Source organism: Bombina bombina, chromosome 5, assembly GCF_027579735.1.
Source record: "Bombina bombina isolate aBomBom1 chromosome 5, aBomBom1.pri, whole genome shotgun sequence".
Lineage (NCBI taxonomy): Eukaryota > Metazoa > Chordata > Amphibia > Anura > Bombinatoridae > Bombina > Bombina bombina.
This window is the reverse complement of record NC_069503.1, coordinates 99,304,818-99,330,646: the sequence shown is the minus strand read 5'-3', so window position 1 is coordinate 99,330,646 and position 25,829 is coordinate 99,304,818. Positions and strand designations below refer to the sequence as shown.

The window sequence follows — 25,829 nt, the reverse complement described above, 5'->3', positions numbered from 1 at the left end:
TCATTATGGCAAGTGTGTGGACTGTGAGGCTGAAGGAATAGCTGTTTCTGACCCACTGATCATGTCCCAAGAGATTGGACTTTCTTATAACTGCAGTGATGGAGATGTAGGAACTGTTTGGGAAACCAATGCTATCCATGTTGGTGAACAGCAGATTGTCATTATATCCACACCAGATATCTCAGGAGAGGTATCTGGAAGCCAGACTCTCAGTGAGGCAGAGCTGATGCTATTTACAACCCCACAGGAACCTGGGACTGTGTTCGCTGGACAGAAACCCACTCTTGGACGCTCACTGGTAAAGAGGAAATTGGAAGTTGGACAGCGATATATTCCAGAGAGACTGTGGACTCCCTGTGGTAAAGCAAGTAATCCTGGCAGAGGTTCTGTAAAGTCTCCAGGGGAAAGATCATGATATGAAACATCCTTGAACCTCACAACCAAGCGTTTCCCGGATCTTCTATGCAAGTCTGCTGACAGTGTGTTAGATTTAAACTGGGCTTCTCAGGAGCTGAATGTGCAGAAAAGGAGGATCTATGATATCACTAATGTATTGGAGGGGATCCACTTAATAACTAATAAATCAAAGAACCACATTCAATGGCTGGGGAACCAGAGTCGAGCAGAAGGTACCAACTGCTTGCGAAAGATTGCCAGGAACTTGTCACCAATGAACAACGTTTAGATGAGCTTCTACATATGTTCACCACTCAGCTGAAACTGCTCACAGAAGAGGCTGAGAAACAGCATTTAGGCTATGTGACCTGTCAAGATTTTCGTAGCATTGCAGATCCATCAGAAAGTATGTTAATGGTCATAAAGGCTGCCCACAAAACACAGATGCAAGTCTCTAATCCCTCTGAGGGTCTGCAGATTTCTTTGAAAAGCACTCGTGGACCTTTTGATGTGTTTCTCTGTTCAGATGATAGCTCTGGAGTTTGCAGTCCAGTCTAAAGCCCCCAAAAAGTTCCAAATTATGATCAGGCTCCTATTGCCCAAGAACATGCAGTATCACCCAGTCTGAATGCTGCTCAGACTGTATGTTCAGGACTTCTTTCTTGTGAACAAGGGAGTCTTCTTTCTCCTGTGGCTGACATTCCTCTTGATTACACTTCCGTGGGTCTCCAACTCTCTCCTGTTTCCACATCTGCCCTCCTAACAGAACCCACTGATTCTCTGGCAGACTTTTTGACATATTAATTTATCAGCCTGTCCCCTCCTCTTTCTCAGGAGTACCACTTTGGTTTGGAGAACAGTGAGGGTGTTAGTGAACTCTTTGATTGTGACTTCAGTGACCTAACATCCCTGCATTTGTAAAAGTTTTTTGTTGCACCTAACTTGCTGTCTTTCCTTTTATTCATGTTTCTGAAGGACTTGACAAAGAAGATGTTAATACTATTTTTAATCAAGTGCTTCATGTCAGATTCTGCTGAGCACTTAACATGCTCCAGATGAGCTCTTGTAGTTAATCATAGCACATAATTTAAGCTATACAAGCTATATACAGGATACAGGGTTTTTTCATTGTAACAATGAAGTGGTGCAAGCTTGCCCACATGTCAGGCTGTGCAACATGCCTAGGGATAATGTAATGAAGAACCTACAGTGTTTTTTTTTTTTTTTTTCCCTTTTAGATAAGCTCCTTTTTTAGCGTCATGAATCAAGTTATATCTTCCACTATTAGCTAAATTTTTCCCTGCATAGCCTTTTGTTTTCTCATATAACCGGTGCAATAATTGTTCCATATTCTTTAAAAAAAAAAAATCTCCACTAAGGTTCTCTGAAAAGGAGTTATGAAGTAATAAGTAGTGATGTCGCAAACTTAAAATTTTCTGTTCGCGGACCGCGAACGCGAACTTCCACGAAAGTTTGCGAACGGGCGAACTGGGCGAACCGCCATTGACTTCAATAGGCAGGCAAATTTTAAAACCCACAGGGACTCTTTCTGGCCACAATAGTGATGGAAAAGTTGTTTCAAGGGTACTAACACCTGGACTGTGGCATGCCGGAGGGGGATCCATGGCAAAACTCCCACAGAAAATTACATAGTTGATGCAGAGTCTGGTTTTAATCCATAAAGGGCATAAATCACCTAACATTCCTAAATTGTTTGGAATAACGTGCTTTAAAACATCAGGTATGATGTTGTATCGATCAGGTAGTGTAAGGGTTACGCCCGCTTCACAGTGACAGACCAAACTCCCCGTTTAACGCACTGCAAACAACCGCAAACAGTCCATTTGCACAACCACAAACTCCCCATTGCCACGAGATAGATAGATTTGATAGATAGATAGATACATAGATTAGATAGATAGATCAATAGATGCAATAGATACATTTGATAGATACGATAGATAGATTTTATAGATAAATAGGTAGATTTGATATATAGATAATTTCACAGACAGAGAATTACAAGACGTGCGGTCTGTGACCCATGGTAAGGTTCCCAGAGGCAGTTGCGGCACCCGAGGCTCTGATTAGAACAGAGCACTCTGGAACGTATCTGCCCTCGGCCGAAATCGGAACATTCTTTAGCTTTCTGCCTGTCAGCCAAATGTCCGTCTGCCAAATGTCCATCTGCCAAATGTCCATCTGTCAAATGTCCTGCATTTTGTCAGAGCACCGCGTGCAATCTACTGTGCCACCAGATATGAGTGGTCTGTTAAGTAGTACTATTCTTATCAGTTTAATACCTATTACATCCCCTATCAGGGGCCGTGTATATGGCATGGATTTTAGGAACCGGGAGATGGAAAAAGATGCTTGGTTGGTCCGGCCACGAGATAGATAGATTTGATAGATAGATAGATACATAGATTAGATAGATAGATCAATAGATGCAATAGATACATTTGATAGATACGATAGATAGATAGATTTGATATATAAATAGATAGATTTGATAGATAGATAATTTCCCAGACAGAGAATTACAAGACGTGCGAACTGGGACCCATGGTAAGGTTCCCAGAGGCAGTTGCGGCACCCGAGGCTCTGATTAGAACAGAGCACTCTGGAACGTATATGCCCTCGGCCGAAATTGGAACATTCTTTAGCTTTCTGTCTGTCGGCCAAATGTCCGTCTGCCAAATGTCCTTCTGCATTTTGTCAGACCACCACGTGCAATCTACTGTGCCACCAGATAGGAGTGGTGTGTTAAGTAGTACTATTCTTATCAGTTTAATACCTGTTACGCCCCCTATCAGGGTATGTGTATATGGCATGGATTTTAGGAACCGGGAGATGGAAAAAGATGCTTGGTCGGTCCGGCCACGAGATAGATAGATTTGATAGATAGATAGATAGATAGATAGATAGATAGATACATAGATTAGATAGATAGATCAATAGATGCAATAGATACATTTGATGATAGATACGATAGATAGATAGATAGATAGATAGATAGATAGATAGATAGATAGATTTGATAGATAGATAATTTCACAGACAGAGAATTACAAGACATGTGGTCTGAGACCCATGGTAAGGTTCCCAGAGGCAGTTGCGGCTCCTGAGGCTCTGATTAGAACAGAGAGAGCACTCTGGAACGTATCTGCCCTCGGCCAAAATCGGAACATTCTTTAGCTTTCTGTCTGTCGGCCAAATGTCCGTCTGCCAAATGTCTGTCTGCCAAATGTCCTTCTGCATTTTGTCAGACCACCGCGTGCAATCTACTGTGCCACCAGATAGGAGTGGTGTGTTAAGTAGTACTATTTTTATCAGTTTAATACCTGTTACGCCCCCTATCAGGGTATGTGTATATGGCATGGATTTTAGGAACCGGGAGATGGAAAAAGATGCTTGGTCGGTCCGGCCACGAGATAGATAGATTTGATAGATAGATACATAGATTAGATAGATAGATCAATAGATGCAATAGATACATTTGATGATAGATACGATAGATAGATTTTGATAGATAGATAATTTCACAGACAGAGAATTACAAGACATGTGGTCTGAGACCCATGGTAAGGTTCCCAGAGGCAGTTGCGGCTCCTGAGGCTCTGATTAGAACAGAGAGAGCACTCTGGAACGTATCTGCCCTCGGCCAAAATCGGAACATTCTTTAGCTTTCTGTCTGTCGGCCAAATGTCCGTCTGCCAAATGTCTATCTGCCAAATGTCCGTCTGCCAAATGTTCTTCTGCATTTTGTAGCAGCGGCCAGAAAAATTGATGTTTGTTTCCCAGGCAGAAAGTGCCCTAAAACATTGCGGCTTGAACCCTAGTTGGTGGCGGATAAGTCACGCAAGTAATCCTGCATTCGGAGATAAAATACAGCAGCGTGTGGACCATTTTTAGCCCAAGGCAGCTCATCTCATCAGGCCTTTTTTACTCGAATGTATCACCCAATGTCAGTCCCTTCGGGATCCACCCCTCATTCATCTTAATAAAGGTGAGGTAATCTAGACTTTTTTGACCTAGGCGACTTCTCTTCTCAGTGACAAAACCTCCTGCTGCACTGAAGGTCCCTTCCGACAGGACACTTGAAGCGGGGCAGGCCAGAAGTTCTATCGCAAATTGGGATAGCTCAGGCCACAGGTCAAGCCTGCACACCCAGTAGTCAAGGGGTTCATTGCTTCTCAGAGTGTCGAGATCTGCAGTTAAGGCGAGGTAGTCTGCTACCTGTCGGTTGAGTCGTTCTCTGAGGGTGGACCCTGAAGGGCTGTGGCGATGCATAGGACTTAAAAAGCTCTGCATGTCCTCCATCAACAACACGTCTGGAAAGCGTCCTGTCCTTGCTGGCGTGGTCGTGGGAGGAGTATTACTTTCACCTCTTCCCCTGTTAGATTCCCGTTGTGCTGTGACATCACCCTTATACGCTGTGTAAAGCATACTTTTTAATTTATTTTTGAACTGCTCCATCCTTTCCAACTTGTGGTAATTTGGTAAAATTTAAGGCACTTTATGCTTATACCGGGGGTCTAGTAGTGTGGACACCCAGTACAGGTCGTTCTCCTTCAGCTTTTTTATACGAGGGTCCCTCAACAGGCACAACAGCATGAAAGACCCCATTTGCACAAGGTTGGATGCCGAGCTACTCATCATGTCCCGTTCCTCGTCCTCAGTGATCTCACTAAAGGTATCTTCTTCCCCCCAGCCATGTACAACACCACGGGTACCAGATAGGTGACAACAAGCACCCTGGGATGCCTGTTGTGGTTGGTCTTCCTCCTCCTCCTCAAAGCCACATTCCTCCACTGACTCCTCTTCCTCACAATCCTCTTCCAGTGTTGCCACTGGTCCAGCAAGCGATGCTGATAAGGCTGTTTCTGGTGGTGATGATGGTGACCACAACTCTTCCTCTTCTTCTTCACGCTCATCTACGGCCTGATCCAGCACTCTTCGCAGGGCACGCTCCAGGAAGAAAACAAATGGTATGATGTTGCTGATGGTGCCTTCGGTGTGACTAAGTTTGTCACCTCCTCAAAAGGACGCATGAGCCTACAGGCATTGCGCATGAGCGTCCAGTAATGTGGCAAAAAAATTCCCAGTTCCCCAGAAGCTGTCCTTGCACCCCGGTCATACAAATACTCGTTAACGGCTTTTTCTTGTTGGAGCAGGCGGTCGAACATTAGGAGTGTAGAATTCCAACGTGTCGGGCTGTCACAAATCAAGCGCCTCACTGGCATGTTGTTTCTCCGCTGGATATCTGACAAGTGCGCCATGGCCTTGTAGGAACGCCTGAAATGGCCACACACCTTCCTGGCCTGCTTCAGGACGTCCTGTAAGCCTGGGTACTTATGCACAAAGCGTTGTACAATCAGATTACACACATGTGCCATGCACGGCACATGTGTCAACTTGCCCAATTTCAATGCCGCCAACAAATTACTTCCATTGTCAGAAACCACTTTGCCGATCTCCAGTTGGTGCAGAGTCAGCCACTGATCCACCTGTGCGTTCAGGGTGGACAGGAGTGCTGGTCCGGTGTGACTCTCTGCTTTCAGGCAAGTCAACCCCAAGACGGCGTGACACTGCCATATCCGGGATGTGGAATAGTACCTGGGGAGCTGGGGGGGTGCCATTCATGTGGAGCAAGACGCAGCAGCAGAAGAGGACTCAGCCGAGGAGGTTATGGAAGAGGATGGAGTAGGAGGAGTAGAGGAGGTGGCAGCAGGCCTGCCTGCAATTCGTGGCGGTGTCACCAACTCCTTTGCAGAGCCACGTATTCCATGCTTGGCAGCCGTCAGCAGATTTACCCAATGCGCAGTGTAGGTGATATACTTGCCCTTACCATGCTTTGCAGACTAGCTATCAGTGGTCAGATGGATTCTTGCTCCAACACTGTGTGCCAGACCTGCCATTACTTCCTTTCACACAATCGAGTACAGGTTGGGGATTGCCTTTTGTGCAAAGAAATTTCGGCCGGGTACCTTCCACTGCGGTGTCCCAATAGCTACAAATTTTTTGAATGCCTCAGACTCCACCAGCTTGTATGGTAAAAGCAGGTGGGCTAAGAAGAGAGACGGAGTGGCGGGTGGTTGAGAGTGGGCAAGGAGGACAGCAGTAGTTGATGAGGCTGAAGATGCTGGACCAGGAGGAGGATGGCGGCTTTGAGTTTGTGTGCTGCTTGTACTCATGTGTTCATCCCATCTGCGTTTGTGATGTGCGATCATGTGCCTTCGCAAAGCAGTTGTACCTAGGTGGGTGTTGGACTTCCCACGACTCAGTTTCTTTTGGCACAGGTTGCAAATGGCATCGCTGTTGTCAGAGGCAGACACACAAAAAAAATGCCACACTGCTGAGCTCTGCGATGACGGCTTTCTGGTGGTGGCAGCAGCATGCGTTGATTGGCGTGCTGTCTGGCTGACCCCGGGTGCCAATGCATGCTGTCTGACTGTGCCACTAGCTCCTTGCGATGACCTCCCCCTGCTTCCAACTCGTCTCCTCCTCCTCCTCTCTGTCTCCCCATCTGAACTTTCCCCTCTTCTTCTTCTCTTCTAGCGGGCGCCCACGTGACATCCACGGACGCATCGTCATCATCAACCGCTTCACTTGTATCTGACAACTCAACAAAGGAAGCAGCAGCATGTACAACATCATCATCATCATCATCACACCGTACGTCCATGTCTGTAATGCTGCCTGACTGAGACATATCACTGTTATCTACATCCTCTGCCAATGATGGTTGCGCATCACCCATTTCTTCCAACTGATGTGTAAATAACTCCTCTGACTGATCAAGTGAAGCGGCTGTGGTGCTAGTGTTGGTGGTGGTAGCGGCAGGCGGGCGAGTGGTAAGTGTAACTTGAGAGGTGCCCGAAGCTAAGCTGGAGGTGGATGGTGCATCAAGGTGCAATCAACCAATCGGATTTTTCCTATCTTAATTCTGATTGGCTGATAGAATCCTATCAGACAATCGGAATTCGAGGGACGCCATCTTGGATGACGTCATTTAAAGGAACTTTCATTCGGCCTTAGGACATCGTAAGAAGAGGATGGCTCCGCGTCGGATGGATTCAAGATGGCTCCGCTCCGCTCCGCTCTGGTTGATTGAAGATAGAAGATGCTGCTTGGAGGAAGACATCTGCCGCTTGGAGGACCTCTTCTGCCCAGATCGGATCAAGACTTCTGCCGCTCAGGATGTCCTCTTCTGTCCCATCGGTGGCCGGCTGGCTGAAGATAACTCAAGGTAGGGTGATCTTCAGGGGGGTAGTGTTAGGTTTTTTTAAGGGGGGATCGGGTGGGTTTTAGAGTAGGGGTGTGTGGGCGGCAGCTTGTAATGTTGGGGGGGTATTGTATTTTTTTTATAGGTAAAAGAGCTGATTACTTTGGGGCAATGCCCTGCAAAAAGCCCTTTTAAGGGCTGGTAAAAGAGCTGATTACTTTGTAATTTAGGATAGGGTAGGGCATTTTATTATTTTGGGGGGCATTTTTATTTTATTAGGGGGTTTAGATTAGGTGTAATTAGTTTAAACTTCTTGTAAAAAATTTTTCTGTAATTTAGTGGGGTTTTTTTTGTATTATAGTTTAGTTTATTTAATTGTATTTTAGTTTAGATAATTGTAGTTTATTTAATTAATTTATTGATAGTGTAGTGTTAGGTGTATTTGTAACTTAGGTTAGGATTTATTTTACAGGTAATTTTGTAATTATTTTAACTAGGTAGCTATTAAATAGTTATTAACTATTTAATAGCTATTGTACCTAGTTAAAATAAATACAAAGTTACTTTTCCTTCCTCCTTCTTCAACCTCTCTATAATAGTAATACCTCACTTAACTTGTGAGTATATAGAGCTTTATTTCTTCTTTAAAGTATTGGTTATTATGTAAAATTCAACTGACAATGTTGTTGCACTAAAGGGAGCTGCGTCTCCCACTTTGTACTAAATATGCCTTTTTTCAATAAAGTCAGTTTAAAAAAATAAATAAATAAATAAATAAATACAAAGTTGCCTGTAAAATAAATATAAATCCTAAAATAGCTACAATGTAACTATTAGTTATATTGTAGCTATATTAGGGTTTATTTTATAGGTAAGTATTTAGTTTTAAATAGGAATAATTTATTTAATAATAGTAAATTTAGTTTGTTTTATTTAAATTATATTTAACTTAGGGGGTGTTAGGGTTAGACTTAGGTTTAGGGGTTAATAACTTTATTATAGTAGCGGCGATGTTGGGGGTGGGAGATTAGGGGTTAATAATTGTAGGTAGGTGTTGGCGATGTTAGGGAGGGCAGATTAGGGGTTAATAAAATTTATTATAGTGTTTGCGAGGCGGGAGTGCAGCGGTTTAGGGGTTAATACATTTATTATAGTGGTGGCGATGTCCAGTCGGCAGATTAAGGGTTAATAAATATAATGTAGGTGTCGGCGATGTTAGGGGCAGCAGATTAAGGGTTCATAGGTATAATGTAGGTGGCGGCGGTGTCCGGAGCGGCAGATTAGGGGTTAAAATTTTTTATTATAGGGTTTGCAATGTGGGGGGACCTCGGTTTAGGGGTTCATAGGTAGTTTATGGGTGTTAGTGTACTTTATAGCACTGTAGTTAAGAGCTTTATGTTTCGGCGTTAGCCCATAAAACTCTTAACTACTGACTTTTTTTGGCGGTAGGAGTCTTGGCGGTAGAGGCTCTACCGCTCACTTCTTCCAAGACTCGTAATACCAGCGTTAGGCAAATCCCATTGAAAAGATAGGATACGCAATTGACGTAAGGAGATCTGCGTTAGCCTCGAGTCACGGAAAGAAAGTGAGCGGTAGACCCTTTCCTGCCTTACTCTAAATACCAGCGGGCGTTAAAAAACAGCATTAGGACCCCTTAACGCTGCTTTTTACGGCTAACGCAGAACTCTAAATCTAGGTGATAGTTAAAATCTTTATTAAATATGAATATTGCATAAATATGTTTTATCATGTTTTTATCTACTTAACGGCAAAGGGCTCTAAAGCACTGCTATATATATCTATGTGTGCATAAGTCCTTTTGTGGCTTTTTTCATCTAACACCTGAGATATCCTATGTTTGATCCCTTATAACTTTTGTGTGCCATATTTTTTTTAAATAAAATTATTTAATAGTGTTAATATGAGTGTAAGTGTACTTTTTAACATATTTCTGAAGTGTTTTTTGCAATGTTTTTGTTTAGAAAACAGTACATCACAGCTTTGAGATTGCGGTACAGATTGAAGCATAAATAGCGCAATCGCGATTTCACCCAATTTGTAATACAAGCACAATGGTAAGGGGGTGAGAACAATCACAATAACGCTCGTGCAATCGTTTGCATCTAACGTGTAATCTAGCACACAATGTGTACCAAAACCACACACAAATAGTGATAATACAGACCAATATGCAGGAATATATCCAAAGTGAAAAGAGTCTTTAATGGAGACAGACAGTACCACAAATACAAATGGTCCATACGATGTTCCTCAAAAGGAAGAGAAAGAAACACTTCATAGCATAATAGTGTGTAATCTTCACTCCCTTTATGGAAATCAGACCCAGAATACTCACATTAGTTAGAGCTTCAACGGCTCAAGGTAATGAGCTCTATTGTGCAGACCCCAGGCAGACTGGATACAGGCACAAACAAATGCTTAAAGCAAATATACAGTTTATTAAAAACAAAAGCCAAACCTCTTGTAGATCACTAAGGGTAACAGGAGCAAATATATACAGATACTATGCGTGTGATAGTCTGTTGTTACAGACCGCATGAAGCTACACACTGTGTCTGTAGTCTTTCTGTACCGCATAGGAACCCCTGCTTGTGACCAATTTGTACAATGCTTAAAAGACTCCACATTTTGTATTTGTCATTTGCTCTACCCCTAGTCCTTTAAATTCTCTTGGTCATTAGTGAGTTGTCTTAAATCACACTGCAAGCAGGGGCGTACTGATCAGCTGGGCACATAGGACTGGACCAAGGGCCCAGCATGTAGAGGGGCCCACAAATGGCATCTCCATGGCTCCTGGTGCATTATCATTAACTAAGCAGTTAAGTGTGGGATTAGTGGGGGACCTGGCCCAGAGTGGGGGCCTTGTGCCTGGATGTATGGTTTGCTGCTTGGGGGGCCCTGTTGTGGTCTGTCGCTATGAGGGCCATGAAGTGTGTGGTCTGGCCCTGGAGGTTGGGGGCCCTGTCTCTGGCCCTTGACATTGGGTTCCAGGCCCTGAAGGTTGAGGGGCCTGGTGTAGGCAGGGTAGGGAAGGGAGACTACTATATTCAATGCATAAATTCAGATACTTTTGGGTCAGTGTGAGACAGTAGGGGCCCTTACCTAGTTTTTGCCCAGGGCCCTGATTGGTCTCAGTCCGTCCCTGACTGCAAGCAAGGAAGGGGGGGGGGGGGTTGGGAGAGACAGGAACTAAAATGTTAAATTTGAATTGTTATCTAGGACAGAGATAAGAAAAAGGAAGCCTTTGGGGCATATGTATGTGATGCCCCGTGTTTCTGGCGAGCCTGCAGGCTCACCAGAAACAGCAGTTATGAAGCAGCGGTCACAAAGACCGCTGCTCCATAACCTGTCCGCCTGCTCTGAGCAGGCAGACAGACATCGCTACAATACAACCCGATCGAGTACGATCGGGTTGATTGACACCCCCCTGCTGGTGAGTCTGCAGGGGGCGGCGTTGCACAAGCAGCTCTTGTGAGCTACTGGTGCAATGCTGAATACGGCAAGCGTATTGCTCGCCGTATTCGGCGAGGTTTGGCGGACCTGATCCGCAGTGTCGGATCAGGTCCGCCAGACCTTGATACATATGCCCATATGTGTTTACATTCGGCTAGATTTAGAGTTGGGCGGTAGCCGTCAAAACCAGCGTTAGAGGCTCCTAACGCTGGTTTTTACCGCCCTCTGGTATTTAGAGTCAGTCAGGAAAGGGTCTAATGCTCACTTTGCAGCCGCGACTTTTCCATACCGCAGATCCCCCTACGCCAATTGCATATCCTATCTTTCAATGGGATCTTTCTAACGCCGGTATTTAGAGTCGTGGCTGAAGTGAGCGTTAGAAATCTAGAAACATAGAAACATAGATATTGACGGCAGATAAGAGCCATAGGCCCAGCAAGTCTGCCCCACCTTACCTAACAGTATAAACTTATCTAGTTCGTAGGATAGCCCTATGCTTGTCCCATGCATTTTTAAAGTCCCCCACAGTGTTTGTTGCTACTACCTCTTGAGGAAGTTTATTCCATAAATCAATCACTCTTTCTGTAAAGAAGTGCTTCCTCAAATTACTCCTGAATCTACTACCCTTTAGCTTGAGCTCATGACCCCTTGTTCTTGAATTTTCCATTTTATGTAAAATACCCACAGCCTCAGTTTTACTAAACCCTTTAATGTACTTGAAAGTTGCTATCATATCACCTCTTTCCCTTCTCTCCTCTAAGCTATACATATTTAGGTCATTGAGCCTATCCTGGTAAGTTTTATTTTTTAGACCATGTACCATTTTGGTAGCCCTCCTTTGCACAGATTCAAGTTTGTTAATATCCTTCTGAAGATATGGCCTCCAGAACTGCACACAATACTCAAGATGAGGCCTAACTAATGATCTATAAAGTGGCATAAGAACCTTACTATTTCTGCTGCAAATACCTCTACCAATACATCCAAGCATTCTGCTAGCCTTACTCGCTGCCTTACTACATTGTTTACTAAGTTTTAAATCATCTGAAATAATAATTCCCAAGTCCTGTTCCTCGTCTGTAACAGTCAGTAAAGTGTCATTGAGTCTGTAATTAACATTTGGATTTTTCTTCCCTAAATGCATTATTTTACACTTTGCTGTGTTAAACTTTAGATCCCAGTCGTTTGTCCAATCCTCCAATTGTTGTATATCACTTCTCATTTTGTCTACCCCCCCTGGAACATCCACTCTGTTGCAAATCTAACGACAAAACTCCAGCTGCAGAAAAAAGTCAGTAGTTAAGAGCTTTCTGGGCTAACGCCGGTTTATAAAGCTCTTAACTACTGTGCTCTAAAGTACACTAACACCCATAAAATACCTATGTACCCCTAAACCGAGGTCCCCCCACATCGCCGCCACTCTATTAAATTTTTTAACCCCTAAACTGCCGCTCCGTACACCGCCGCCAGCTACGTTATCCCTATGTACCCCTAATCTGCTGCCCCTAATACCGCCGACACCTATATTATATTTATTAACCCCTAATCTGCCCCCCCCCCAACGTCGCCGCCACCTACCTACACTTATTAACCCCTAATCTGCCGAGCGGACCGCACCGCTACTATAATAAAGTTATTAACCCCTAATCCGCCTCACTCCCGCCTCAATAACCCTATAATAAATAGTATTAACCCCTAATCTGCTCTCCCTAACATCGCCGACACCTAACTTCAAGTATTAACCCCTAATCTGCCGACCGTAGCTCACCGCTACTCTAATACATTTTTTAACCCCTATAGCTAAGTCTAACACTAACACCCCCCTAAGTTAAATATAATTTTTATTTAACTAAATAAATTAACTCTTATTAAATAAATTATTCCTATTTAAATCTAAATACTTACCTGTAAAATAAACCCTAATATAGCTACAATATAAATTATAATTATATTGTAGCTATTTTAGGATTAATATTTATTTTACAGGCAACTTTGTAATTATTTTAACCAGGTAGAATAGCTATTAAATAGTTAATAACTATTTAATAGTTACCTAGTTAAAATAATTACAAAATTACCTGTAAAATAAATCCTAACCTAAGTTACAATTAAACCTAACACTACACTATCAATAAATTAATTAAATACAATACCTACAAATAAATGCAATGAAATAAACTAACTAAAGTACAAAAAATAAAAAAGAACTAAGTTACAAAAAATAAAAAAATATCTATAAACATTAGAAAAATATTACAACAATTTTAAACTAATTACACCTACTCTAAGCCCCCTAATAAAATAACAAAGCCCCCCAAAATAAAAAAATGCCCTACCCTATTCTAAAATTAAAATAGAAAAGCTCTTTTACCTTACCAGCCCTGAAAAGGGCCCTTTGCGGGGCATGCCCCAAAGAATTCAGCTCTTTTGCCTGTAAAAAAAAACATACAATACCCCCCCCCAACATTACAACCCACCACCCACATACCCCTAATCTAACCCAAACCCCCCTTAAATAAACCTAATACTAAGCCCCTGAAGATCTCCTTACCTTGTCTTCACCTCACCGGGTTCAGCGATCGGTCCAGAAGAGGGTCCGAAGTCTTGATCCAAGCGGCGGCTGAAGAACTCCATCATCGGACTGAAGTTGAAAGTCCATCATTGGGAGGAAGTCTTCTATCAAGCGGCATCTTCAATCTTCTTTCTTCCGGAACGGAGCCATCTTCTTCCCAGCCGACGCGGATCCATCCTCTTCAACCTACGCCTACTGGCCGAATGACGGTTCCTTTAAATGACGTCATCCAAGATGGCGTCCCTCGAATTCCGATTGGCTGATAGGATTCTATCAGCCAATCGGAATTAAGGTAGGAAAAATCTGATTGGCTGATTGAACCCTCTTCGGACCCTCTTCTGGACCGATCGCTGAACCCGGTGAGGTGAAGACAAGGTAGGAAGATCTTCAGGGGCTTAGTGTTAGGTTTATTTAAGGGGGGTTTGGGTTAGATTAGGGGTATGTGGGTGGTGGGTTGTAATGTTGGGGGGGGGTATTGTATGTTTTTTTACAGGCAAAAGAGCTGAATTCTTTGGGGCATGCCCCGCAAAGGGCCCTTTTCAGGGCTGGTAAGGTAAAAGAGTTTTTCTATTTTAATTTTAGAATAGGCTAGGGCATTTTTTTATTTTGGGGGGCTTTGTTATTTTATTAGGGGGCTTAGAGTAGGTGTAATTAGTTTAAAATTGTTGTAATATTTTTATAATGTTTGTAAATATTTTTTTATTTTTTGTAACTTAGTTCTTTTTTATTTTTTGTACTTTAGTTAGTTTATTTCATTGTATTTATTTGTAGGTATTGTATTTAATTAATTTATTGATAGTGTAGTGTTAGGTTTAATTGTAGATAATTGTAGGTATTTTATTTAATTTATTTATTGATAGTGTAGTGTTAGGTTTAATTGTAACTTTAGGTTAGGATTTATTTTACAGGTAATTTTGTAATTATTTTAACTATGTAGCTATTAAATAGTTATTAACTATTTAATAGCTATTGTACCTGGTTAAAATAAATACAAAGTTGCCTGTAAAATAAATATTAATCCTAAAATAGCTACAATATAATTATAATTTATATTGTAGCTATATTAGGGTTTATTTTACATGTAAGTATTTAGCTTTAAATAGGAATCATTTATTTAATAAGAGTTAATTTATTTTGTTAGATTTAAATTATATTTAACTTAGGGGGGTGTTAGTGTTAGACTTAGCTTTAGGGGTTAATACATTTATTATAGTAGCGGTGAGCTCCGATCGGCAAATTAGGGGTTAATTATTGTAGGTAGCTGGCGGCGACGTTGTGGGGGGCAGATTAGGGGTTAATAAATATAATATAGGGGTTGGCGGTGTTAGGGGCAGCAGATTAGGGGTTGTAGCTATTGTACCTGGTTAAAATAATTACAAAGTTGCCTGTAAAATAAATATTAATCCTAAAATAGCTACAATATAATTATAATTTATATTGTAGCTATATTAGGGTTTATTTTACAGGTAAGTATTTAGATTTAAATAGGAATAATTTATTTAATAAGAGTTAATTTATTTCGTTAGATAAAAATTATATTTAACTTAGGGGGGTGTTAGTGTTAGGGTTAGACTTAGCTTTAGGGGTTAAAAAATGTAGTAGAGTAGGGGTGAGCTACGGTCGGCAGATTAGGGGTTAATACTTGAAGTTAGGTGTCGGCGATGTTAGGGAGAGCAGATTAGGGGTTAATACTATTTATTATAGGGTTATTGAGGCGGGAGTGAGGCGGATTAGGGGTTAATAACTTTATTATAGTAACGGTGCGGTCCGCTCGGCAGATTAGGGGTTAATAAGTGTAGGTAGGTGGCGGCGACGTTGGGGGGGGCAGATTAGGGGTTAATAAATATAATATAGGTGTCGGCGGTATTAAGGGCAGCAGATTAGGGGTACATAGGGATAACGTAGCTGGCGGCGGTGTACGGAGCGGCAGATTAGGGTTTTATAATAATATGCAGGGGTCAGCGATAGCGGGGGCGGCAGATTAGGGGTTAATAAGTGTAAGGTTAGGGGTGTTTAGACTCGGGGTACATGTTAGGGTGTTAGGTGCAGACTTAGGAAGTGTTTCCCCATAGAAAACAATGGGGCTGCGTTAAGAGCTGAACGCTGCTTTTTTGCAGGTGTTAGATTTTTTTTTCAGCTCAAACGGCCCCATTGTTTTCTATGGGGGAATCGTGCACGAGCACGTTTTTGAAGCTGGCCGAGTCCGTAAGCACCGCTGGTATTTAGAGTTGCAGTGGCGGTAAATATGCTATATGCTCCCTTTTTGGAGCCTAACGCAGCCATTCTGTGAACTCTAAATACCAGCGGTATTTAAAAGGTGCGGGAGAAAAAAAGCATGCGTAGCTAACGCACCCCTTTGGCCGCAGAACTCTAAATCTAGCCGATAGATTGATAACTTAATGAGATATGATCTCTCACCAATCTCAGTCCATTTAAAAGGATTATAAAATATAGAATAACAAAAGGAACAGATGCATACTAGCAATACAATGCAATAGAACTTACTATGAATTTCTAAACAGCAATAGATTTGTTTTTGACATTTTGTTCTGCACCTGTATCATGTGAGAGTGATCAGCCAATAACAGACTCATATTTGTATAAAATATAAACTCTTGCACATAACAAGTAGGAGCTGGTGCCTCATATATTGTATTTTAAAAACACTGAAAAATGTGATAATGGAAATAAATTTTAAAGAGCAAACTGCTATTTCCATTTAAAGGGAAGGAGAGTCCACGGCTTCATTCATTACTAGTGGGAATTAAGAACCTGGCCACCAGGAGGAGGCATAGACACCCCAGTTATTCTTTGCCTTTCATCACAGGAGGAAGCAGAGAGGTGCCGGAAAATCGGAAGTCTCGTATGAGGGGTTCTACCCTTCGCTATGGGACAGGAGTTTAAGTAACCCTTCAAAGCTTCTCAGATTGATGGCCTGGGTGAACGTTAGAGTCCAAATATGCAGAGGGAGCTTCCCTTTGCGACACCATCCCGACTCATATTAACAGCTCCTACAGCAATCAGCGTTGATGAGTTTCGCAGATTGCTTTCTTCTCTCAAGTCCATGTCAGGAGCACTGCTACCACCTGTCACACTTGAAGGGCCGTGTTCCTGTTCCATGGCGTAGATTCTGGTAAGATCGTTTCATTTTTATATAATGTAACACAGAAGACAGGGCCACAGTGTGGCGCCTTTATCTTTATAGAATCAAGGGTTAATATTCCTATAAGGGGGTTATTGAACGGGGGATATGTACATGATAAGTTTATTGTGGGTTTGCTGCTTTATGTGTATGGACGCGGCAGTCCTCTTCCGGAAGTTTTTTGCGATGTCTTTTTTGGCATGCTTTTTCCTCGGCAGGGGCGTTCCTGCGTAATACAGCCTTACGACCGGGTGGGGCTTCTTCACTTCCGGTGTGATCTGTGATGGAAGAGATGAATCGGTTTCTAGTGTCTGGGCCATAGGAGGTGGTGAGTGCCCCGGCCATTGGCGGTTATAAAGGTGCCTGTCTTATCTTTTATTAATAAAAGCTATGGAGGATTCTGACACATTAGAGGGTACTCCCTCTTTAACTGTGTTTATTGTGAGGTTTTGGTAGGCCAGCCTGCGCAACTGTGTTCCACATGCCTTGAAAAGGCTATGACTTCTAAACATAAGAGAATGTCTAGCACTGAGTTGTCCACCTCTGAGGGATCTCCCTTCCCATGAGGTGTGTTCCCTAATGGAGTTCCCTATCCTACATGCAGCGCCCCAGGGTCTGACTGTCACCCCTTTGGGGGAAATTGCTTGGCCGCCTGATTTCGCAGAACAGCTGGAAACGGCAGTCGCCAAGGTGATCAATGCTTTGCCACTTTCTGCTAAGCGCAAGCGTAGGCCTTGTCATAGCGACACAGCCCAAGATTTGTCTGTGTCGGACCCCCTGGATGGGTGGTACGATGACAAAGCTAACTCTGACGCTTTGGAGGGGGCCCCTTCTGGGTCGGAGTCCATGTCATCTAGACCTCAGCCTGCGAAGCAACCTGTCTTTAGGTTTAAGATGGAGAACTTGCATTTCTTACTCAAACAAGTGCTGGCTACTTTAGAAGTTCCATAACTGAAACTTCCAGAAGAGCCCTCCAGCCCTCCGGTGGTTGCCGGAGCTGCGTCATACTGGTTTGATGCCTTGTTTGATATGATTGAGGGTATTCCGTCCTTCGAAGAGGTGCAGGAAAAGATTAGGGCCTAAAGGTGGCCAATACTTTCATTTGTGATGCTAACATGCAGATTATCTGCTTGAATACGAAAATATCTGGTTTCTCGGTTCTAGCACGCAGGGCTCTTTAGCTAAAATCCTGGTCAGCAGACATGATCTCTAAGACGAGGTTGTTATCTTTACCCTTTAAGGGCAAGATACTGTTTGGTCCGGGTTTGGACTCTATCTTATCCACAGTCACGGGAGGCAAGGGTGCCTTCCTTTCTCAGGATAAGAAAATGAAACCTAAGGGTTCTAAGTTTTGTCCCTTTTGTGGGAATAAGGTGCAGCGCCAACAACCCACCACGAAAATGGATCAACATAAGGGTGCCTGGAAGCCTGCTAAAGCTTGGAACAAGTCCGCGGACCACATGGGGGGCAGATTGTCTATATTCTTAGAGGCCTGGTTGCAGGACGTCCAGGATCCTTGGGTTTTGGAAGTAATTGCCCAGGGGTACAGGATAGGGTTCAAATCCTCTCAGCCCAGGGGCAGGTTCCTCCTGTCAAACCTATTTTCTGGATTGTGTGCAGGATCTTTCCGCTCTAGGTGTTATTGTACCAGTACCCTGTGCAGAAAGGGGTCAAGGGTACTACTCAAATTTGTTCGTGGTTCCAAAGAAGGAGGGCATGTTCCGCCCGATTCTGGACCTCAAGTGTTTAAACAAGTTCCTTTCTGTTCCATCGTTCAAATGGAAATGGTCAGATCCATCCTGCTCCTAGTTCAGGAGGGACAGCAAATGACCACTATAGACCTGAAGGATGCCTACCTTCATGTTTTGATTCACAAGGACCATCACAGTTTCCTCAGATTAGCCTTTCTGGATCAGCATTTCCAGTTTGTGGCTCTTCCCTTCGGTCTGACGATGACCCCAAGAGTGTTCACAAAGGTCTTGGGGGCCCTTCTAGCAGTAGCCAGATCCAGGGGCATTGTGGTGGGTCCTTACTTGGAAGATATCCTGATTCAAGTGCCATCAGTTCATTTGGCAGAAGCTCATGCCAAGAATCTGCTACAACTCCTTCAATCTCACGGTTGGAAGATCAACATCTAAAAAAGTTCCCTGGTTCCCAGCACCAGGGTGGAGTTCTTGGGCATGATCATAGACACTGTGTCCATGAAGAGCTTTCTTACAGACAAACGACCTGCAAAGATGGCATCTTCCTGTCTTGGCCTTCAGTCTATAAGGAGACCGTTCGTAGCTCAGTGCATGGAAATTATTCCATTCCTCAGGTTTCATCTCAGACCTCTGCAATTGGGGTCTAGCCACTAGCTCCCTAAAGGGACAGATTTCAGCCTTGTCAGTTTTGTTGCATAGGAGTCTTGCTGAGCTTCCTGACATTCAATCTTTTGTTCAGGCTCTGTCTAGGATCAGGCCTGTCTTTAGACATTCCGCTTCCCCTTGGAGCTTAAACTTGGTTATCAAGGTTCTGCAGAGGGTTCCGTTTGAGCCTATGCATTCTATTGACATACAGATTCTATCTTGGAAGGTTCTTTTTCTGTTGGCCATTGCATCAGCGTGCAGGGTATCTGAACTGGCTGCCTTGCAACATGAGCCTCCTTATTTGATTTTTCATCTGGATAAGATTGTCCTTCACACGGGCTTGGGGTTTTTAACCAAGGTGGTGTCTAATCGTAACATCAATCAGGAAATAGTTGTTCCTTCATTGTGTCCTAATCCCTCTTCTCCTAAGGAGAGGTTGCTTCATAATCTGGATGTTGTTCGTGCCCTGAAATTCTATCTTCAGGCTACACATGATTACAGACAATCAAAATCTCTTTTAGTTGTGTATTCAGGGAAGTGCATGTGTCAGAAGGCTTCTGCTACTTCCTTGTCCTTTTGGCTGAGGAGCTTGATCCGCTTGGCAGTGGGGCACAAGCCTCCTCAGAGGATTGGCTGTTCCAATCAGCCAATAGAATGTAAGATCAATTCTATTGGCTGTTTGTATCAGACAATAGGATTAAAGCTCAATCCTATTGGCTGATTGCATTAGCCAATAGGATTTTCTACCCTTTAATTCAGATTGGCTGGTAGAATTCTATCAGCCAATCGGAATTCAAGGGACATCATCTTGGATGATAGCATTTAAAGGAACCTTCAGTGTACGGCTGGGAATGTATGAAGAGGATGCTCTGTGCCGGATGTCTTGAAGATGGAGCCGCTAGGCATTGGAAGGATGAATATAGAAGATGCCGTCTGGATGAAGACTTCTGCCCCGCCTGGATGAAGACTTCTTCCGGCTTCATTGAGGACTTCTGCACACTTGGATGAAGACTCCTGGCTTGATGAGGATGGATGTCCGGTCTTCAAAAACTGTAAGTGGATCTTTGGGGGTTAGTGTTAGGTTTTATTAAGGGTTTATTATTGGGTGGGTTTTATTTTTAGATTAGGGTTTGGGCTGCAAAAGAGCTAAATGCCCCTTTAAGGGCAATGCCCATCCAAATTCCCCTTTTCAGGGCAATGGGGAGCTTAGGTTTTTTTAGTTAGGATTTTATTTGGGGGGTTGGTTGTGTGGGTGGTGGGTTTTACTGTTGGAGGGTTGTTTGTATTTTTTTTTTACAGGTAAAAGAGCTGATTTCTTTGGGTCAATGCCCCGCAAAAGGCCCTTTTAAGGGCTATTGGTAGTTTAGTTTAGGCTAGGGTTTTTTTTTATTTTGGGGGGGGCTTTTTTTTATTTTGATAGGGCTATTAGATTAGGTGTAATTAGTTTAAATATCTAATAATTTTTTTTGTGTAATTTAGTTTTTTTTTTTGTAATTTAGGTAATTTTATTTAATATAGGTAATTGATTTAATTGTAGTGTAAGGTTCGGTGTTAGTGTGACTCAGGTTAGGTTTTATTTTACAGGTAAATTTGTATTTATTTTAGCTAGGTAGTTAGTAAATAGTTAATAACTATTTAGTAACTATTCTACCTAGTTAAAATAAATACAAACTTGCCTGTGAAATAAACATAAAACCTAAGCTAGATACAATGTAACTATTAGTTATATTGTAGCTAGCTTAGGGTTTATTTTATAGGTAAGTATTTCGTTTTAAATAGGAATTATTTAGGTAATGATAGTAATTTTTATTTAGATTTATTTTAATTATATATATTTTTTCTTAAATTATTTTTTATTGAAGTCAAAAACCAATACAGAGTATAGGGTGTGTCTCAAAACATTCACGAGACAATGTGTACAGAGCATAACTAGGAGACAATGTATTCTAGTATCTCAAACATTTCCATAAAATGTGCATATCACATGAAGAGACTTCAGTTTTGTGTTAGAGTATAACAAATGTAATATAAGCAAAAATGGTCCTCTCCTAGCTATATACAAAGAGAAGTGGGGTAGCTATTCAGATAAGGGTAAGACTAGGGAGGAGGCAACTCTATAGTTATATGGGGAAGAGGGATGCAGCGGGCAAGAGCCGCTCAAAATATAATAGGAGTGGGGGGGGGGGGGAGGCGTGGGGTGGAGCCAGTTAGTATGTCCTCACCAGGAACAGATTTAGGTGGGACTAGAGTATTATTACGCAATATAAACAAAATCAGACTCATCTAAACCCTTGTATTCCCATAGAGGGGGCCTAGAAACATACAATATATTATCAAGTGGAGGGGGGACGTTAGAATAGTTGGAGTCTGGAGGGCCTGGGGAACCTCTGGATGAGCCCCTCTCCTAGAGGAGTGCCACCTATAGGCGATGTGGGAAAAATGAGAAGGGATATGACCCGCAGGCATAAATACCAGCGGGAAAGGAAGGAGAGAGGCTCAATCAAGACAACTATTATGTACCAGCAATGTGAGCAAAAAGCATAGATAAATTAGGGATGACCGTTGTTCAGTCACAGAAAATGATGGCCAGTAACAAACAATACAAATAAAACACAACATTTAGGCCAAAGAAAGGTCACGTACACCCATATAAACAACACTAACTATTGAACACAATATAGAACAGGTTTTGAACTTGTTACCCAGTTGCTGTTAACAATTTATGAACTAGTATGTTGCTGACAGTTGAAATAACTCCCCTTAAGATGCCCTAGCTAATTGGACCGCATGTTAATAGTTTCAACAGATGTACCAAGTGTACCAGGCAGTAGGGAAAATTATTGAGAGAGGGAAATCATTAGACATGTTCTGTATTAATTAATTAGTTGGTATACTAGGTTAGGCATTAATAGCCAGTTAAACAGAAGAAGCTATTTTGCAAGACATCTAGGGGCTAATAAAAAGATGTGAGGAACTCACTGAGAGAGCGAGGGGATATGTACTGTATGGATCAAGCAACAGAGTCGTTATAATTACATGTGCACATATAAAACTTAATTCTGCGTTGCTTTCTTTCAGGTTAGAGACAATAAAGCACTAAGAGAACATGGCATATATAAATTTAGCTAAAGGTAGTTCAGTAGTTCAGGCCTAAGTAGGAAGTAGTGAAACCTGACAGCAAAAGATAAGCCCAGTAGCATGCGTTGCTTATATTTATCGCTAGAATGCAACTGAAATAGAGTGTCAAACACATAAGGACTTGCGCCCAGGTGTATATACACATATAGATACACATATAAAATAATAGTCATCTCTTAGGCTGCTTTCTCTAAAACATATAAAAATACACAACATAGTCTGTCACTAAAAACTATGGCCTAGATTTAGAGTTTGGCGGTAGCCGTGAAAACCAGCGTTAGAGGCTCCTAAAGCTGGTTTTAGGCTACCTCCGGTATTTGGAGTCACTCAAAAAAGGGTCTAACGCTCACTTTTCAGCCGCGACTTTTCCATACCGCAGATCCCCTTACGTCATTTGCATATCCTATCTTTTCAATGGGATTTTTCTAACTCCGGTATTTAGAGTCGTGTCTGAAGTGAGCGTTAGAATTCTAACGACAAAACTCCAGCCGCAGAAAAAAGTCAGTAGTTAAGAGCTTTCTGGGCTAACGCCGGTTTATAAAGCTCTTAACTACTGTGCTCTAAAGTACACTAACACCCATAAACTACCTATGTACCCCTAAACCGAGGCCCCCCCACATCGCCGCCACTCGATTTAATTTTTTTAACCCCTACCTCTGCCGACCGCCACCTACGTTATCCTTATGTACCCTTAATCTGCTGCCCCTAACACCGCCGACCCCTATATTATATTTATTAACCCCTAACCTGCCCCCCACAACGTCGCAGCCAGCTACCTACAATAATTAACCCCTAATCTGCCGACCGCAAAGCGCCGCTATTGAACTTGATTCTGATTGGCTGATTCCATCAGCCAATCAGAATATTCCTACCTTAATTCCGATTGGCTGATAGAATCCTATCAGCTAATCGGAATTCGAGGGACGCCATCTTGGATGACGTCCCTTAAAGGAACCGTCATTCTTCAGTTGGACGTCGCCGGATGAAGATGGGTCCGCGGTGGAGGTCTTCAGGATGGAGCCGATCCTCATCGGATGAAGATAGAAGATGCCGCTTGGAAGATGATGGTTGCCGGTCCGGATCTACTCTTCTTCCCGGATAGGATGAAGACTTTGGAGCCTCTTCTGGACCTCTTCAGCCGCCGGATGATGGATCGCCAGCCCCCGCTTGGGTTGGATGAAGATTTTGGAGCCAGGACGGATCGGTGAACCTGGTATGGTGAAGACAAGGTAGGATGATCTTCAGGGGCTTAGTGTTAGGTTTATTTAAGGGGGGTTTGGGTTAGATTAGGGGTATGTGGGTGGTGGGTTGTAATGTTGGGGGGGGTATTGTATGTTTTTTTTTACAGGCAAAAGAGCTGAATTATTTGGGGCATGCCCCGCAAAGGGCCCTGTTCAGGGCTGGTAAGGTAAAAGAGCTTTGAACTTTAATAATTTAGAATAGGGTAGGGCATTTTTTATTTTGGGGAGTTTTGTTATTTTATTAGGGGCTAAGAGTAGGTGTAATTAGTTTAAAATTGTTGTAAGATTTTCCTTATGTTTGTAAATATTTTTTTATTTTTTGTAACTTAGTTCTTTTTTATTTTTTGTACTTTAGTTAGTTTATTTCATTGTAGTTATTTGTAGATATTGTATTTAATTAATGTATTGATAGTGTAGTGTTAGGTTTAATTGTAGGTAATTGTCGATATTTTATTTAATTAATTTAATGATAGTGTAGTGTTAAGTTTAATTGTAACTTTAGGTTAGGATTTATTTTACAGGTAATTTTATTATTATTTTAACTATTTTAGCTATTAAATAGTTATTAACTATTTAATAGCTATTGTACCTGGTTAAAATAATTACAAAGTTACCTGTAAAATAAATATTAATCCTAAAATAGCTATAATATAATTATAATTTATAGTGTAGCTATATTAGGATTTATTTTACAGGTAAGTATTTAGCTTTAAATAGGAATAATTTATTTAATAAGAGATAATTAATTTCGTTAGATGTAAATTATATTTAATTTAGGGGGGTGTTAGTGTTAGGGTTAGACTTAGCTTTAGGGGTTAATACATTTATTAGAATAGCGGTGAGCTCCAGTCGGCAGATTAGGGGTTAATAATTGAAGTTAGGTGTCGGCGATGTTAGGGAGGGCAGATTAGGGGTTAATACTATTTATTATAGGGTTAGTGAGGCGGATTAGGGGTTAATAACTTTATTATAGTAGCGCTCAGGTCCGGTCGGCAGATTAGGGGTTAATAAGTGTAGGCAGGTGGAGGCGACGTTGTGGGGGGCAGATTAGGGGTTAATAAATATAATATAGGGGTCGGCGGTGTTAGGGGCAGCAGATTAGGGGTACATAGGGATAATGTAAGTAGCGGCGGTTTACGGAGCAGCAGATTAGGGGTTAATAATAATATGCAGGGGTCAGCGATAGCGGGGGCGGCAGATTAGGGGTTAATAAGTGTAAGGTTAGGGGTGTTTAGACTCGGGGTACATGTTAGAGTGTTAGGTGCAGACGTAGGAAGTGTTTCCCCATTGCAAACAATGGGGCTGCGTTAGGAGCTGAACGCGGCTTTTTTACAGCTCAAACAGCCCCATTGTTTCCTATGGGGGAATGGTGCACGAGCACGTTTTTGAGGCTGGCCGCGTCCGTAAGCAACTCTGGTATCGAGAGTTGCAGTGGCGTTAAATATCCTCTACGCTCCTTTTTTGGAGCCTAACGCTGACATTATATGGACTCTCAATACCAGAGTTATTTTAAAGGTGCGGCCAGCAAAAAGCCAGCGTTAGCTATGCGGGTCCTTACCGACAAAACTCTAAATCTAGCCGATAGAAAACAAATTAAATAAATTCAGTGGACTTTTATAGAAAAGCAGTTTCTTATATGAAGTGAAATAGTTTGTCTTTATCATAACAAAATACAGAACTATATTTTATCATCATTATATAAAACACAACAGTGTGAGGCTGTTAATAAAGGTTTATGTCAGGTTTTGCATTTTACCGTTTAGCAGAAGCTCTGTAAGTATGAAGTCTCTCTGGTTCCTCCTGTGATATCACTGAGTGTTACACAGATATTTATACTAATGTGGAAGTGTCACCTTAAGGGATTAAAGGCCTATTGGTCTGTTTCCAGCAAAAGAGGAACTTAACCTTATATGTAACACACTGCTCTTAACACTGTTTTATTACTGAAATAAGACACAGACAACTTCTTGTTGGGAAAATGTTTTGACCGTCGCAGGTCAAAATTTATTTTATTAACTCTTAATTTAAACTAAATATGAACCAACATATTAAAATGACTATGATGGCAGCAATAGAGCTCAAACTAACCCAATACTATAGGAGATTAACGGCCCCCCAAGACGGGATCGACAGTTGATGTGGCTCTGCCCACTGGAGATGTAACTGAGAGGTTACTGAGATCACGTGACCACCCCCTCCTGGGGGAGGGAGAGTGGTTACCTCCTGCGCATCTGAGGTCACCACCTCCCTTTGCCAATTTTGGCCATCACTCCCCCTAGTGACCTTCTCC

General features: G+C 42.3%; 1 protein-coding gene and 1 pseudogene across 1 annotated transcript in view; both read left to right on the top strand.

Moving 5' to 3' along the window:
• Positions 1-25,829, top strand: part of LOC128659984 (zinc finger protein 585A-like) — a 523,622-nt gene that overhangs the window by 395,226 nt on the left and 102,567 nt on the right. The window lies entirely within an intron of this gene.
• LOC128659986 (transcription factor E2F1-like) lies at positions 62-1,317 on the top strand (annotated as a pseudogene).